At 38.9% G+C, this 15,299-nt stretch overlaps 1 long non-coding RNA gene across 1 annotated transcript; it reads right to left on the bottom strand.

The window, feature by feature from the left end:
* Nucleotides 1-163: 163 nt before the first annotated feature.
* LOC129047506 (uncharacterized) lies at nucleotides 164-15,087 on the bottom strand. The gene is made up of 3 exons (XR_008509234.1): nucleotides 14,865-15,087; nucleotides 12,578-12,621; nucleotides 164-762 (listed from the first exon to the last, which is right to left on the bottom strand). It is a non-coding gene; the product is annotated as an uncharacterized LOC129047506 (long non-coding RNA).
* Between the last annotated feature and the right edge of the window lie 212 nt (nucleotides 15,088-15,299).

The following is a 15,299-nucleotide window of genomic DNA, read 5'->3' on the forward strand; positions in this document are numbered from 1 at the left end:
AGACACATTGTGATGGTTAGGCTATCACTAGGTGACAAGAAATGTTCAGATCCATTGTAATCTCATGGGACCATGGTCTTATATGTGGTCAGTCAGTGATGGAAACAGGAGTGCATGACTATATTAGTTTGCTAAGGCTGCACATAACAAATTACCAAAAATTCAGTGGCTGAAAATAGAAATTTATTGTCATACAGTTCTGGAAACCAGAAGAAGATCAAGGTGTCAGCGCAGCCATGCTCCCTCTAATGGCTCTAGGGGAGAAGGCTTCCTTGTTCTTTTCCACCTCCTGGTGGCTCCAGGCCTCTTTACCTTGTGTCGGCATCACTCCAATTCCTGCCTCTGTCTTTATGTGGTCATCTCCTCTGTGTCTCTGTCTTCTTTTCTGTCAAAGTCAGATCTTTTTCTGCCTTTGTCTTACAGGCACACATGTCATTGAATATAGGGCCAAGCCTGATAGTCCAGGATATTCTCATCCTGAGATCCTTCAATTAATTATATCTGAAATGACCCTTTTTCCAAATGAAGTCACATTCATTGAATCCAGGAGTTAGAACATGGACATGTCTTTTAGGGGAACACCATTCAGCCACTTCAGAAGAAAGCAAGGGTCCTCTTTCTTTTAGCATCTTGTTATGTATTTAGTCTTCTTTAAAAGCACTGTATGTTGACTTTGGATCGAATTCTGCCTAGCTGCTAGCTGTGTGACCTTGGGCATGTTACTTAACTTCTCTCTGCTTGAGTTGTCCATCCAAATGGAAGCTGTAAATGAGCATTTGACAGGATTGTTGTAAAGATTAAATGAGGCATGGAACGTAAAGTTCCTAGGGCAGCTCAATAAATATGTGAAGATATTATTTTGTTGTGGTTAGCAATCTCTAACAGTAGAGACCAGGAGCACTCCAGCTTTTCAATGTATAGTTATACAAGTTATACAAGGAGGCATTTATCTTGGTTCCTCTGCCTTCAAGTTCCCAATGCTAAGGTTAGCATTGGGGGTTTACTCCAATCTTGGAATGCTGACTTTGCTTTGAAAGCCTTGCAGCTTGCTAGCAGACAATTGGAAATTCACTATTTTAGGATTTAGGACACTGGCAGGAGGTCTGAATTATGTTAATTTCGGAGGCCTCTGACAGGCTTATCTTGCAATTTTCTTAAAAAATAGAGATTGGAGTTTACTTAAAGAGTCAAAGGAAGCTGTGTGGGAAGGTATCTTTGTTTAACATCTGTCTGCCATTTAGCACCACTTGTACCCCACAGGGAGAAAGGAGAGGCTGCCTCAGAGCTAAATTTAAGTTGCAAGGGTATAAGCAGCACTTTTAAAAGAAGAAAGATAACAGCTTCCTGTCTGGGAAAGATTACTGAAAAGGAAACTTTGATTCAACATTTCCTTACTCTTTTGGTGAGAATGATTTCTACCCCCTACATAAAGTCCAGGGAGGGGCTATTTGTAGCTAGTTAAGTAAGATGTTTTAAGTCCTCATAAGTCTTTTCTTCAAAGTAAATATTTATTCTCTTCAAAAGCCAACTAGTGTTTAAAATCTTCGCTTCTCTTATTTTCTAAAAAAGAAAAGTAAATGTTTTTCTGGTAAAAACACTTAGGTCAAATGAAAAGTCCCTAGGATACCCAATTTATAAAACAAGAAGAAACTTCTTTTGATGAATATGTAAATTTGTTTGACTGTAGTAATCATTTTACCATTTATATGTATGTCAAAACATCATGTTGTACACACATCTCCAATATATGCAATGACAAATAAATTTGAAAAGAAGAAACTTCTACCATCTAGTGAAAGGTGGTGATGGCCTAGACACTTGTCCAATACTCCTCAGCAAGTAAAACATGGGGCCTCTAGAACAGGCAAATCTTCCCCCTACGGAGTGTTACCTAGCCCAGGGCAGATGGTCACTTGCCTGAGGAAAGGGATAGAGGACATCTGGGCCAGCTGGAGAATGCTTGAGCTTTGATTCAAAGGCCACGTTTCCTGTGGCAAAGCTTGTTCTGTAAAACCCCATAGGCTGGGTGCAGTGGCTCACACCTGTAATCCCAGTACTTTGGGAGGCCGAGGCGGGCAGATCACAAGGTCAGGAGATCGAGACCATCCTGGCTAACACAGTGAAACCCCATCTCTACTAAAAATACAAAAAATTAGCCGGGTGTGGTGGCAGGTGCCTGTAGTCCCAGCTACTCAGGAGGTTGAGGCAGGAGAATGGCGTGAACCCAGGAGGTGGAGCTTGCAGTGAGCTAAGATGGCACCACTGCACTCTAGCCTGGGTGACAGAGCTAGACTCTGTCAAAAAAAAAACAAAAAACAAAAAAACCATAAATGTGAAAAGAGACAATTAGATGTCAACTACATTGACTACCTTAGGATAAATGTGGAACAAAAATAAAACTATATCCCTTATTGATAACAACCTTAGATAAAGTCCAGGGAGATTTGACAAGTATAGGGGAAGTGGTTAAGAGTATCTGGCCTGGAGCTGAAATTACTGGTTCCAGTCCCAACTTTATGGGGTTTTGGTGGTTCCCAGACCAGCCAGTAGCATTAGCATTGTGTAGGAGCTTGTTGGAAATGTAGATTCTCAGATCACATCCCTGACCTACTGTATCAGAATCTGCATTTAACAAAATCTTTGGATAATTTGTAGGTACATTAAAGTTTGAGGAGCACTAACCTAGTGTCACAGAAACACCCTGGGTGACCTCCAATAATTCCCACCTCCTATTGTTCACACCTCTGTGTACCCCATCCCTTTGGGTATGGATGGGGCTTGTGACTTGCTTCTACCCAATGGAAGAGGGCAAAGGTGAAAAGGTTTTGCAGATATAATTAACCTCCCAAATTAATTGGTTCTGAGTTAAAGGGAGAGTACTCTGTGCAGGCCTGACTTTATCAGGTGAGCAGCCTTTAAAAGAGGGACTGGACCTTCCTTGAGGTGAGAGACCTTCTTTTAGGCTTGATGAAATAAATGAAATAAATGGCTTTGTGTTGGAGAAGCCCACATGGAACTGCTGGCGGCCTATAGGACCCGAGGGTGACCTCCAGTCAATAGCCAGCAAAAAGCAGCGTCCTTCACCATATAGCTGCAAAGATACGATTTCTGCCAGCAACCTAAAGGAGCATAGAAACAGATTCTTCCCCAGTTGAGCCTACAGATGAGAATGCAGCTCAACTAACAATTTGATTACAGTCTTGTAAGACTCTGAACAAAGGGCCAGTTAAGATATGCCTGGACTTCTGACCCACAGAAACTATAAGTTAATAAACGAATACTATGTTATGCTGTTAAACTTATGCTAATTTGTTCCATGGCAATAGAAAACCAATACTTCTAGGGCAATTTGCTTATCTGCTTTTGACAGGTTTGTCTAAATATAAAAAGAGGATAAAATTAGTATTAACCGTAGGGTTATTTTGCAGATTAATGAGTAATATGTGTAAAATGTCTAAAACTGTGCTTGGCATATGGTAAGTACTCAGTAAATTGTATTATTATAGCATTTATCTGATACAAACAATTACATGATTTAATTATTTTGAAAACTTTTTTTTTTTTTTTTTGAGACAGAGTCTCTCTCTGTTGCCAGGCTAGAGTGCAGTGGCGCGATCTCAGCTCACTGCAACGTCCGCCTCCTGGGTTTAAACAATTCTCTTGCCTCAGCCTCCCAAGTAGCTGGGACTAGAGGCACAAGCCACCACACCCAGCTAATTTTTGTATTTTTAGTAGAGATGGGGTTTCACCATGTTGGACAGGATGGTGTCAATCTCTTGACCTTGTGATCCGCCTGCCTCAGCCTCCCAAAGTGCTGGGATTACAGGCGTGAGCCATCGAGCCTGGCCAAAAACTGCTTTTTAAGGGAGCTGAAGCAGTGTGTGAAAAATGAATGAAGGTCAAAAAATTATGGTGCATTTCGTGCATATGAGTTTCTAGGACATTAAACCCAAATGCGTCTATTGAATTAGCTTCACTAAAAATATAGGTAAGCACTGCTAAAGTCTATGTCCCTGTTTGTATCAGGCTTGTTCACCTAAAAGAATCTGTTGAAGCATCTATCGGTTACAATCCAAAGTGTGAAAATATGCACCATTATCTTCATTTTATGGACAGTTAGGTGAAGCTGCAGAGGAAATGATTTCTGCATGTCATGGAGGAAATAGATTGCGTAAATGGAATTGGAATTTAAGTCCTGCATCTTTTTTTTTTCTTGAGACAGAGTCTCGTTCTGTTGCCCAGGCTGGAGTGCAGTGGCATGGTCTCAGCTCACTGCAACCTCTGCCTCCCGGGTTTATGCCACTCTCCTGCCTCGGCCTCCTGAGTAGCTGGGAGTACAGGCGCCCACTACCACACCCAGCTAATTTTTTGTATTTTTAGTAGAGACGGGGTTTCACTATGTTAGTCAGGATGGTCTCGATCTCCTGACCTTGTGATCTGCCTGCCTTGGCCTCCCAAAGTTTTGGGATTACAGGCGTGAGGCACTGCGCCTGGCTGAAGTCCTACATCTTGATTCATGCCTGGATTCTCACAACATCATCAGCTATTTGCTATTTGGCAAAGGAGAAATTAAGGCAGAGGATGGACGTTTCTCAGGGAAAATTTCAGCTCTTGTGTCTTTTTTCTGGGTCTACCCCTCCTAACCTGCCAATCAATAAACCATCCATTGTTCTCTTTGACAGAAACTTTGGAGACTTGTAAAATGTTAGTTCTGATTATACACCATTGCTTGCAGGTATCAACAATGCAGAAGTGAGGGCAGGTCTCTGAGTCTTTGAGTGGCAACACAACTGCTGTCGTGACAATAAAATTAGAATGGGAGATGAATTCCATCTTTTCTTCTGATGCTTAATTTTTTAGCCTTTACATGAACCTTCATATGCAATGCAGTTCCAGACACCTACATTCTTAGTATCCCTGTCATTCTTTTTCAATGCCTGGGTTACCTTCTTATTGGAATGACCTTGTATGTTGTATTTAGAATTCTGTTTAGATATATTTAATTATAATGCCCTTTCAGGACACTTGTATTTGGCAGCCTCCTGTGATATTGCTATTTGTTTTGAAGCTCAATATTCATTTAGAAGTGCTTTTTGTTCTACTCTACCAAAGACACTCACATTTGGTTCTTAGCAAATACCATAGATGAGGTCACTCTATAATCCAACTTTCATAAATCATCCTTTGCAATGTGCAACCAAATTCCCACAACCTTTTCTTCCCACAGAAACCTTTCCTAAGCCACTAAAGGATACGATAAAGAAGCAGGTTTATCTCTCTCAGTACGTGTTTTACTTTTCATTCTTTTATCAACTAAAGCTTTAGGTTTTGTTCCTAATGCAAATGTGTTTTTCTTACCTTTGCCTGCTGAAGAAGTGGCTGAATTGTGAAATTATGTGTTGTCCTCAGATATGCATGATAATACAATAGACTGTATTCATATGTACATATATGTATTTCATATTCACTAATTAATTTAATGTGCCAGTGTTGATGATTACAAGTTATGTCTCAATTAATATACAGGTTACAGGTGTCTGCATGTACGTAAATATTTATTCATTAGGTTGTTGCAAAAGGAGTTGTGGTTTATGCCATTAAAAGTAATGGCAAAAAAAACACAATTATTTTTGCCACAACCTAACATATCCATGTATTATAAGTCCCTGGATTCCTAATATATTTTAAACCTAAGAGGCCAACATCACTAACTACGGGTTTTGTAGTTGTTTTGGTGACAAAAGCCACAATGGAGTATGTTTTTAACCTACTTAAAAATACTTAATTTGGCTGGGTGCAGTGGCTGACACCTGTAATCCCAGCACTTTGGGAGGCCGAGGTGGGCGGATCATGAGGTCAAGAGATTAAGACCATCCTGGCCAACATGGTAAAACCCCGTCTCTACTAAAAAATATAAAAGTTAGCTGGGCATGGTGGTGTGCACCTGTAATCCCAGCTACTTGGGAGGCTGAGGCAGGAGAATCACTTGAACCCAGGAGGCGGAGGCTGCAGCAAGCCGAGGTCATGCCACTGCACTCCAGCCTGGCGACAGAGTGAGACTCTGTCTCAAAAAAAAAAAAAACAACAACTTGATTTGGTGATAGTGATAAAAGTGAGCATAAACTTTTCTTCACAACATTATTAGAGACTGAAGATATCTAAACAATATACACACAATATAATAATGATATTGATGATAACAAGTAGACCTTTTTAAAAAAATCTAAACCCAGCTAAATTTATACGTAGGCATTTTTAATGGACTATGCTAGGAAAGTTACGTGACAAAAATTCCTAAAGAACTTTTTAATGACAAACAATACTAGAGAGTTACAAAAATATTTTTAGATGACAGATTTTCCTTCAGAAAGCTTTCACCATCATTGTATTTTCACAATGCCTTGACTTAGGGTGGGAAAAATTATCTTATACAAGGGAAACTAAGACATGAAGAGATTAAGTAAATTGTACAATCACATAAGAAAATCACCACAAAGGTACAGAATCTAGATTATATGCTCATATTTGTTTCTTGTTGTATCTTGTAATAAACAATTTGGGGGGCAGCATGGGATAAACAGGAATAATATGAATATGGAATAATATGATTCAGGTAAACACAGTCACAGCCATCAGAGCTGCTTAAATTGTTAAAATATGTACCCATGTTCAACACCCCACCTGGACACCCCACATCCAGCATTCAAAGGTCAACACCTGGTGCATAGTGGCACCCTAAGAGTCAGCTTCAACTCAGTGCTCAGGCTGTCCCAGTGGTTCAATATTTCGAGTGTCACCCATGGACAATGTTATTTAATAACTAGTTGTGATGCTGGCGAAGTTTCAGTGATTCACCTTTTTAAGATCTAGAGCAGTATTAAAAAGGATTGTGATGTATTTTCTCTTCTTTCTGTTGTAGCATGCTTCCTTACTTTTTCATCTCAAACTCTAAAAATATCAACTAATCTGCCTCTGCTCTGTGAAGTTCCAACCTGGAAAACTTCTTCATGGGGCCTGATATTTGGAAAAATGAATACCCTAATGGAGCTGCTAAAAAACTCTTGCTGAGTCCCTCTGAATGCTTTAAAACAGTAATCTGATGAGAGCAAAAATATTATCAGAACCACTTCTTGGAGAATGCCAGGATTTGTCTGCATAGAAACAAACCTTGCTGGTTATGATAAGCTGGCCTCAAACACATAGGAATAAAGAAGAGATCTTCTCTGGGAGATAAACAAAGACAGTCTGTGAATTGAGTTAGATAAACCTCGTGAGTTATTTTTCTTTAAGTGAGGGAAGACGGGTAACTGAAGTTTCAAATATCTATAAATGAATCACTCGTCTTTCTGCTGTGATAATGTGACAAGGTTAAAGCAACATTTCACGTAGTAAAGATTCACCTTAGTTTTCCAACATATCTGAATGGCTCCAATGTCAAGACTAGTTCACAGAGAAGGAGACTGAAGATTAAATATTTAGGCATTAGTATCCATCTCAATGGTTGTTCAGAAATGCCATCTTAGGATAGAATTATTTCGACCTGTATTCTCTATGGCATCAAACTGATTCTTTGCTCATTATGAGAGTAATTCTTTTGCATCCCTAATCCCCATTTACCAAGTAAAACTTTATTTTAGTTGGTAATGGCCAGCCCACATTCACAGATGTATATATTGTTCACTGATGACCGGTTTTATTTTACTATTTTCCAGGGCCACCTGTACTCTGCTTTAGTGAAATACACACTCTCATTACCTTTCTCTCCCTATGCAAATGGCTTTCCAGGTCCCACTACTGAATGCTATTGGTGAAACTGTCAATTCTGATACAGTGGCAGACCCTAAGAGCACAGCCTGACTTTTCAGTCAGTAGATGGACAATATGATCTCATTTTTCCCTCTTGTTACATTCCCTCACTAGACTAAGCTTTGAGAAACAACTCAGTTTCATTTTAGTCTAAAAATAAAGCTGAGCTGCTTGACCTTTCTATTCTTCAAAGTCTCTTGGAGCAAATTGAGCTATCAGCTACCTCCTTTCACATTTCATAGCAACACGCAGAATATGTTCTTATTCATTGCTTTTCTAGCTACCAACTGCTTTGCTCAGCAGGCAGCTATGTTGTGGTTGGAAAAGGTGCCCTTCTAACAGACCTAATACTTATTTAGCTAAAAGCAACCTCTGGGGCTAACGTAAAATCATAGTGAGCTTCAATCAAACATTTTCTGTACATCTAGTGTGTCTTAAGCATGTCAAGAACTTGTGATTTGAAACCTCAGTAGTGTGGGATTTATACTCACTCAGGCTCCTGAGTGCCTTTGGGACTCTTAGGTTACATGTGGGACATCCATGAAATATGGAAAGGAAATAGCAGTGCACCAAGTATTACAATACAATTCAAGATATAAGCCAAGATCTGTGTCAGAGGCAAGTTCCTTTGGTTAATTGCCATTTTTGAATGCATTTAAGTAAAAGTAGCCTTTTTTTTTTTAAAGCAACCAGGCATAGACTTAAATGAAAAAAGTATAAATAAAAGCAAATGAGAATTTTTAAAAGGATAAACCATGAACCTCTAATGTTTCAGACCCAATGTTTGGGCAGACTGAGATTTAAAAAAAAAAAAGTGTATTCTAGATTCTTAGTTTTTATTCCCCAGAGATCAACTTATTTCTTAAACCTGTTCTCTTTATTCTCAGAATTATCCTAGAAAATGCAGGTATCAATCCAATGTAATCCATAACTCTCCCACTTTACCTAATACCCTGATCCAGCAGAGGTGGCTATTTCTCAAACACTATATATCTGCTTTATGAACTTGCTGTCTTATCTGTTCAGGCTGCTAGTAAAAGAATACCATAAACTGGTAGCTTATGAATGACATACATTTAATTTCTTACAGTTACGGAGGCTGGGAAGCCCAGGTTCAGGACACCTGCAGATACTGTGTCTGGTGAGGACCTTCTTTATCTTCTCTCCATAACCTCACATGGTAGAAGGGGCAAGGACATCTCTGGACTCTTTTATAAGAGCGACAATCCCATTCATGAGGACTCCACCATCGTGACCTGATTACCTCCTCAAATCCCCACCTCCTAGTATCATCACCTTGGGGGTTAGGATTTCAACATATGCATTTTAGGGGGACACCTGCTTCCCCAGTCCCTCTGCCACTCCTTGTTCAATCCTCACTTCACATCTTAGGCTTTGAGCTCTCCTCTGTATCTTTATATTCCTAGTCATTGAAATAAATATTCTCCTAGAGAGTAGAAGCTGTGTAACAAGCCACATAACAATATCAATCATCTATAAGAAGTAGGTGCTGGTGGTATCACCAAATCCAGTGAGTTTTTTAGTATGAAGGCAAAAGAAAGGGATTCAGCTCTTGGAACATTCATTCTTAGGATGTTTCCTCTAGGAACACAGCTATTGTGCTGGGAGAAGCCCAAGCCGTGGGGATTGGCCATATGCAGGCACTTCAGTCCATAGCTGCCAGCTGAACTCCTGGTCACCACCCAGCCCAACAGTCAGCCCTGTGAGTGAGCTCTCTTAGATATCATCCTTAGTTGAGCAATCAGAAATTTCCAGCCCCAGCAGCCATATCATTGTACCACATGACAGAGCCCAAAGAGAACTTTCCAGATGACCCTAGTCAAAGAACAGACCCCTCTATCCCGTTGGCAAATTTACCCTACATTTTAATAAGGTAAAGATCATCTGAAGGGTGCAGATTTGTTAAGGCTCCTGTAAGATTAAAGGTCATAACTCATAGACACTTTCAACTAGACAAGAAGCATTCTAAGAATCTTAAAAGCACTGTCTCACCTAGGGTTGACACATAAAATACAGCATGAAATATTCAGCAGTATTAACCCTAAAAATTTATTGTTTATCTGAAATTCAAATTTAACTGCCTTCTATTTTTATTTGCTAAATTTGGCAACCTAGCACAGTACCCTGAATCTCTACCCAAGAAAGAAAGGGGCTGGTCTCGAAGAAAGTATTTATCATCCCCTTCCATATTTTATTCCTTGGCTTTTTGTTAAATCGATACAGAAAGTAGATTCCCTAGGTCAATCAAATCTACCTATTAAAATGCTGCAAACCTTTCCCCAAGATCCTCTAAGCAAATATTCATTCCTAACATTCCCAAAACTTTTGTATTTAGCTGAATCCCATAGAACAAATTGAAAGGCAAACTAGAACTTGGACTTTGGGGAAATCAGATCAAATGCAAATAAAGACAAGCTTTCAATAAAACAAAATAGTATTGATTTTGATTTGTCTCAGAAGAATACAATGAAGGGGGGAAACTCATGGATTTAGATGATTTTCAGCAGCAAAAAAATACAATAGAGTTCATGGAAAAATAATACCAATCATATTTAATTTTTTAATATTGATTCATAGTTTACATATGATATATTATTTAATTTGAATTTCAAAAGAACCCATGTGAGGTAGCAAAGCATAGATCATTTTTGAATCCCGTACATCGTAACACTGACTAGAGTTCAATACATGTTGTTAGGTTGAATCATTACTTCTGTTTTACATATGAAGAACCTGAGGTTCAAAGAAATAATGTTATTTTGGGAGGTGGATCACGAGGTCAGGAGACTGAGACTATCCTGGCTAACACGATGAAATCCCGTCTCTACTAAAAATAAAAATGAAAAAAATTAGCCAGGCTTGGTGGCGGGCGCCTGTAGTCCCAGCTACCCTGGAGGCTGAGGCAGGAGAAGCACTGGAACCCAGGAGGCGGAGCTTGCAGTGAGCTGAGATTGTGCCACTGCACTCCTGCCTGGGCGACAGAGTGAGACTGTCTCAAAAAAAAAAAAAAAAGATGTTAATTGCCAGATAAACAATATGTGAGAAAGCGAGGACTTGAACTTGGTATTCTGACACCTGATTAACTGGTTTTCCTGATATACCATGCAAACTCTAAAAATTCTGTAAGCAATGAAGGTCAATTTTAAAAACAAACTAAAGGGTACCCTAGGTGAGGAAAATGCTGATTCAACTAATATTTTTGAGCACCCATTATATTATATGTCCATCACGAAGCTAGGTGGTTTTTATACACGTTTTCTCACTTCATATGAACGGTCAATAGTTCATGCAGAATCCACCTATCTAAATCTTCACTATCTGGAACAAAGCCAAGAGTATGCAAGTACATTTATAAGTTTCAGACAGAATAAATGACAAACTAAAAATTCAGTCACTCTACACATATTTATTGAGTGCTGATTATATATTAGATACTCTATCAGGCTCTAATGTAGACTCGGCCTCTGCTGTCTTAGATTTTAGAGTGCAGTGGTTGATGAAAACACAACCAATGCACTGACACTGTTATACCTTATTCATTACAGAGCCCCTTATATGATCACATGAAATCTAGGTACTCTTATCTTGGAGAAAAGTCTAACAAACCCAATTGTGTATTATCCCTTCTCTAACAAATTGGAAACCACAAAAAAGAAGATATAGCCCTAAGAAGCCTCAGTTGACCATCTCGCAATGGCAGAGGCCACAGCAGACACAACTCTAATAATGTGTGGGTTTGAAGTCATCTAATCTATTGGCTAACAATCCTTGCAAACTTGAGTAAGACATAAGCCCTGATGCTGCCACTGATTCTAGGCATAGTAATTTAATTGTTTGTTGTTGTTTTTTTTTTTTTTTGTCTATGATCCAGATATGTGTGTTAAGCCAGCTACTAAAAAAATAATGCATTTTAGAAAAATATGTCAAGGAAACAAGTAATTAAAATAATCGACTGGAAAAATTTCCAATGTTGAATATCTATCTCATTTTATGACAATGTTAAACAAGGTAGTATTGTATTAGGACCATTAAAAGGCAACTACGTGTACTACATGTATAAAGCAATGAAATAATTATTTCTACCCTCATTTTCATGCGTGAATCTTTTTTTTTATTATTTTTTGAGATGGAATCTTACTCTGTTGCTCAGGCTGGAGTGCAGTGGCGTGATCTCGGCTCACTGCAACCTCTGACTCCCTTGTTCAAGCAATTCTCCTGCCTCAGCCTCCTGAGCAGCTGGGATTACAGGTGCCTGACACCATGCCCAGCTAATTTTTGTATTTTTAGTAGAGATGGGATTTCACCACGTTGGCCAGGCTGGTCTCGAACTCCTGACCTCAGGTGATCCGCCCACCTCGGCCTCCCAAAGTGCTGGGATTACAGGTGTGAGCCACCACGTCCGGCCAATGCATGAATCTTTATGCAAATTATATTCAGTAGATAGCCGTCACATCTATGGCAATTTCTACATAATGTGCTAGTGTATGTTGAAAATCTAAGAAAAAAATACAGGATACTCCAAAACACCGTAAACTAAGGGTCCAGAAAAATCTTTAGTGGGCTGGAGGCTTACCTTATGGCAGAGTTGGGGTACCCTAAGGTTTAATCGCCAGAGGTTTCAAAGCAGCTGTCAAACTTCTATCTGCTTTCACACACATGATAGAGGGCAATTTAAACAATGTGGATGTAAGTTGAAGCAAAGTTTGCATAAGTGCATCACAGTCAATGTAGATGTGGATATACTACTTACTCTTTCTGCATTTTCCGTTTCTTTCTTCCTTGTTCAAAGCTTATCTATTTATAAAATGAGAAAACAAGTTCAAAGGAATTATGAAATTATAACCCACAAATACCACTGTAACTTATAAAGCTGCTGCTATCGTAAAAGTCAGAAAAAAAAAAAAAAGATAGGCTTGGCTTGTATGTGCATTTCACAAATGCTTTTGCTAAAACTCCACCCTACTGTATGGAGTTAACTACTGTTGGTTTTGTCTGTTTGTCTCTTATTTTTCTTTTTTTCTGGAAATAGAATCTCAAATTTTCTTTGGGAAATCATCTTACTCCTTACTTATGTAGTTGAATGGGACTGAAAACCCACCACATACCCAGTTCTTTCCCTCCCACTGGATTAAGAAATTAGCATCTCTTATGCCCCTTGGAGGCAAGAATGAACACATGATTCTATTGATACATTGAGACTCAATCCCTGAGTTTTGCTGGAATTACTGGGAAGGGGAGATTTTCTTACTGTGGGTGTTGCTAAATAATGGGTACTCTGTTTTGCCAGTTCACGGAGAAAGCCTATATAAAAATCAAATCAACATAAAGGAAAGCAAAGCCAAAAGATGGAGTCAGATTCCTGATAACATTGGTTTAGCACCTTGACCAAACTGTATCTGAAGGTGGTAGTCTCCTGAGACTCTTCAATTTGTTAGTCAGTAAATTCCCTTTTTTGTTTGAGCCATCTTGCAAAAAAGTTTGTCATTTAAAATCAAGTAAAATCTGGAATTTAATAAAATATAAGCCAGTGAGAGTGACATTCTAGGAATAACCATGATTCTGCTTTAAGAAAAAAATCATGTAAATGTTTGTTTTCTTAAATGCAATTAGATATTATTTTGTGCCATTTATCTAATTACTATGGGATGTCTTTTAAGGAGAGCATGAGTCTGGGCAATAATTTGTCCATTTCACATTTTAATTAAAGAAGGAATTTACCACACCTAAGAATGTCTTATGGTCAAGCATTATAAAAGAAATTGGCCACCATCCTTCATGAAAAATCTCAACACAAAGTACAACAGAACACTAAACCTAATAGGTCTTCTTGAAACACATAATATAATGCCCCCCCAACCCTAAAAAAAAGAATTTATGAATTGAGTATAGTCAACCCAAATAAGTGTCAAAAACCAGGAAATAAGATGCCTTATTTACTCTCAAATGCTTCTTGTCAGGTGGCACAAATGTTATGTCATGGAGAAGCTGTCATTTAATTAACAACTATACTGTGCTGGGTACTATGGTAAATCTTTGCATGGAGGATATTGCCTGCCACAAGATTGCTGTTCAAGTGGTATTAGGGAGGTAAACATTTACATCTCTCAAAAGTGAGGATTGTATTTGGCCTTTCTGCCAAGTAACTTGTCCTTTAGGGTTAACAAGGACCTTGTAACCAGATCCACTTAAAGTCCACTTGCAGAGAAAAGATCAGCCTTTCTTCTTACTACTGAGAAAGACTCTATTTGAATGAATTACTCCTTTCCTAGTTTCTTCTCAAGTCATGTGTAGCCTTCTTGCCCACATACTTGCAGGCCCAGATTTTTTTTCTCCCAGGGTAGGAAATATACTCTCTGGTAAGTTAAGAAGTCAACTCTGCCTTAGATTGGGCTCTCTTCTGAATTCTAATCAGAAGTTATTCTTGACTCAGCAATCATTTTGAGGGATTCTTTGGTCTTCGTCTCTTTCAAGTCACCGAAATCAGTACAGGGTGTGTGTGTGTGTGTGTGTGTGTGTGTGTGTGTGTGTGTATAAAATAAGTGGCTACTTTTGGATGTTTGAGTGGCTCTTTGCCATACCCCAGGTTGGAGCTCTGTGAGCTTCTGTATGAAAAGGAATTTCACAGCACAGGTTAATTGCAGTGAGGGAGAAAGGACACAGCCCATGACTTGCCTGATGAATCAACAAAAAGATATGTATTAATATTTATTCGGTCAATGTCAGAGAGAACGTGGTCTCTGATATATTTTATATATCTCTGTTGTATTTAATAGAATAGGCTTGTGTGCTGGTGAATAATATATATTCTAGAGTTATTCATATCTTTTAAATCCAAGCTTCTCCATGATCTCAATTGACCCATGATTTCAGCTGTATGATCTCAGGTGACTTTCTGAATGTCTCTGTGCCTTAGTTTCCTTATTTGTAAATTGAGAAGACAGTAATAAGGGTGTTGAAAGGTTTTCATGTGATAATGCTGGCGACGTGCTTAGCACCCAGCAAGTACTCAATATTTCATTGTTAAACTCCGTTCCTACCTGAAAGTGGCCGGGCACTGGCCCAAGTGGTCAATGTCTATCTGTCCCCTGATACAGTTCCTCAGTGGCAGTTGAAGTGTGACATGAAAACTTTGCCAGTTTTTACGAACAGAGCTCTAAGAATTTGGATTGTGACACACACCTAAATTCTAAGTTAGAATGAAATGATCAGCTCGCTGGAGTAGTCTCTTTTCTCTTACATTTGAGAGCAAGCCCAAACTATAGGGTTAGGAGCCGCTTGAATTTTGCCACATCTGTCTACACCATTGTTTTAAAACTGGGCATCTCCAGTCCCTTGGGCTTCTATAGTGAAACTTCTGTCTGCTTTTTTTTTTTTTTTTTTGGATGAAATGGACCCTCAATAGAACAGAAAGAATGTCTCTGAGAGAGTTCATATTATGTCTCATTTACACAGAAACTCAATTGAGAGATCCG

Source organism: Pongo abelii, chromosome 7 (genome assembly GCF_028885655.2).
Source record: "Pongo abelii isolate AG06213 chromosome 7, NHGRI_mPonAbe1-v2.0_pri, whole genome shotgun sequence".
Lineage (NCBI taxonomy): Eukaryota > Metazoa > Chordata > Mammalia > Primates > Hominidae > Pongo > Pongo abelii.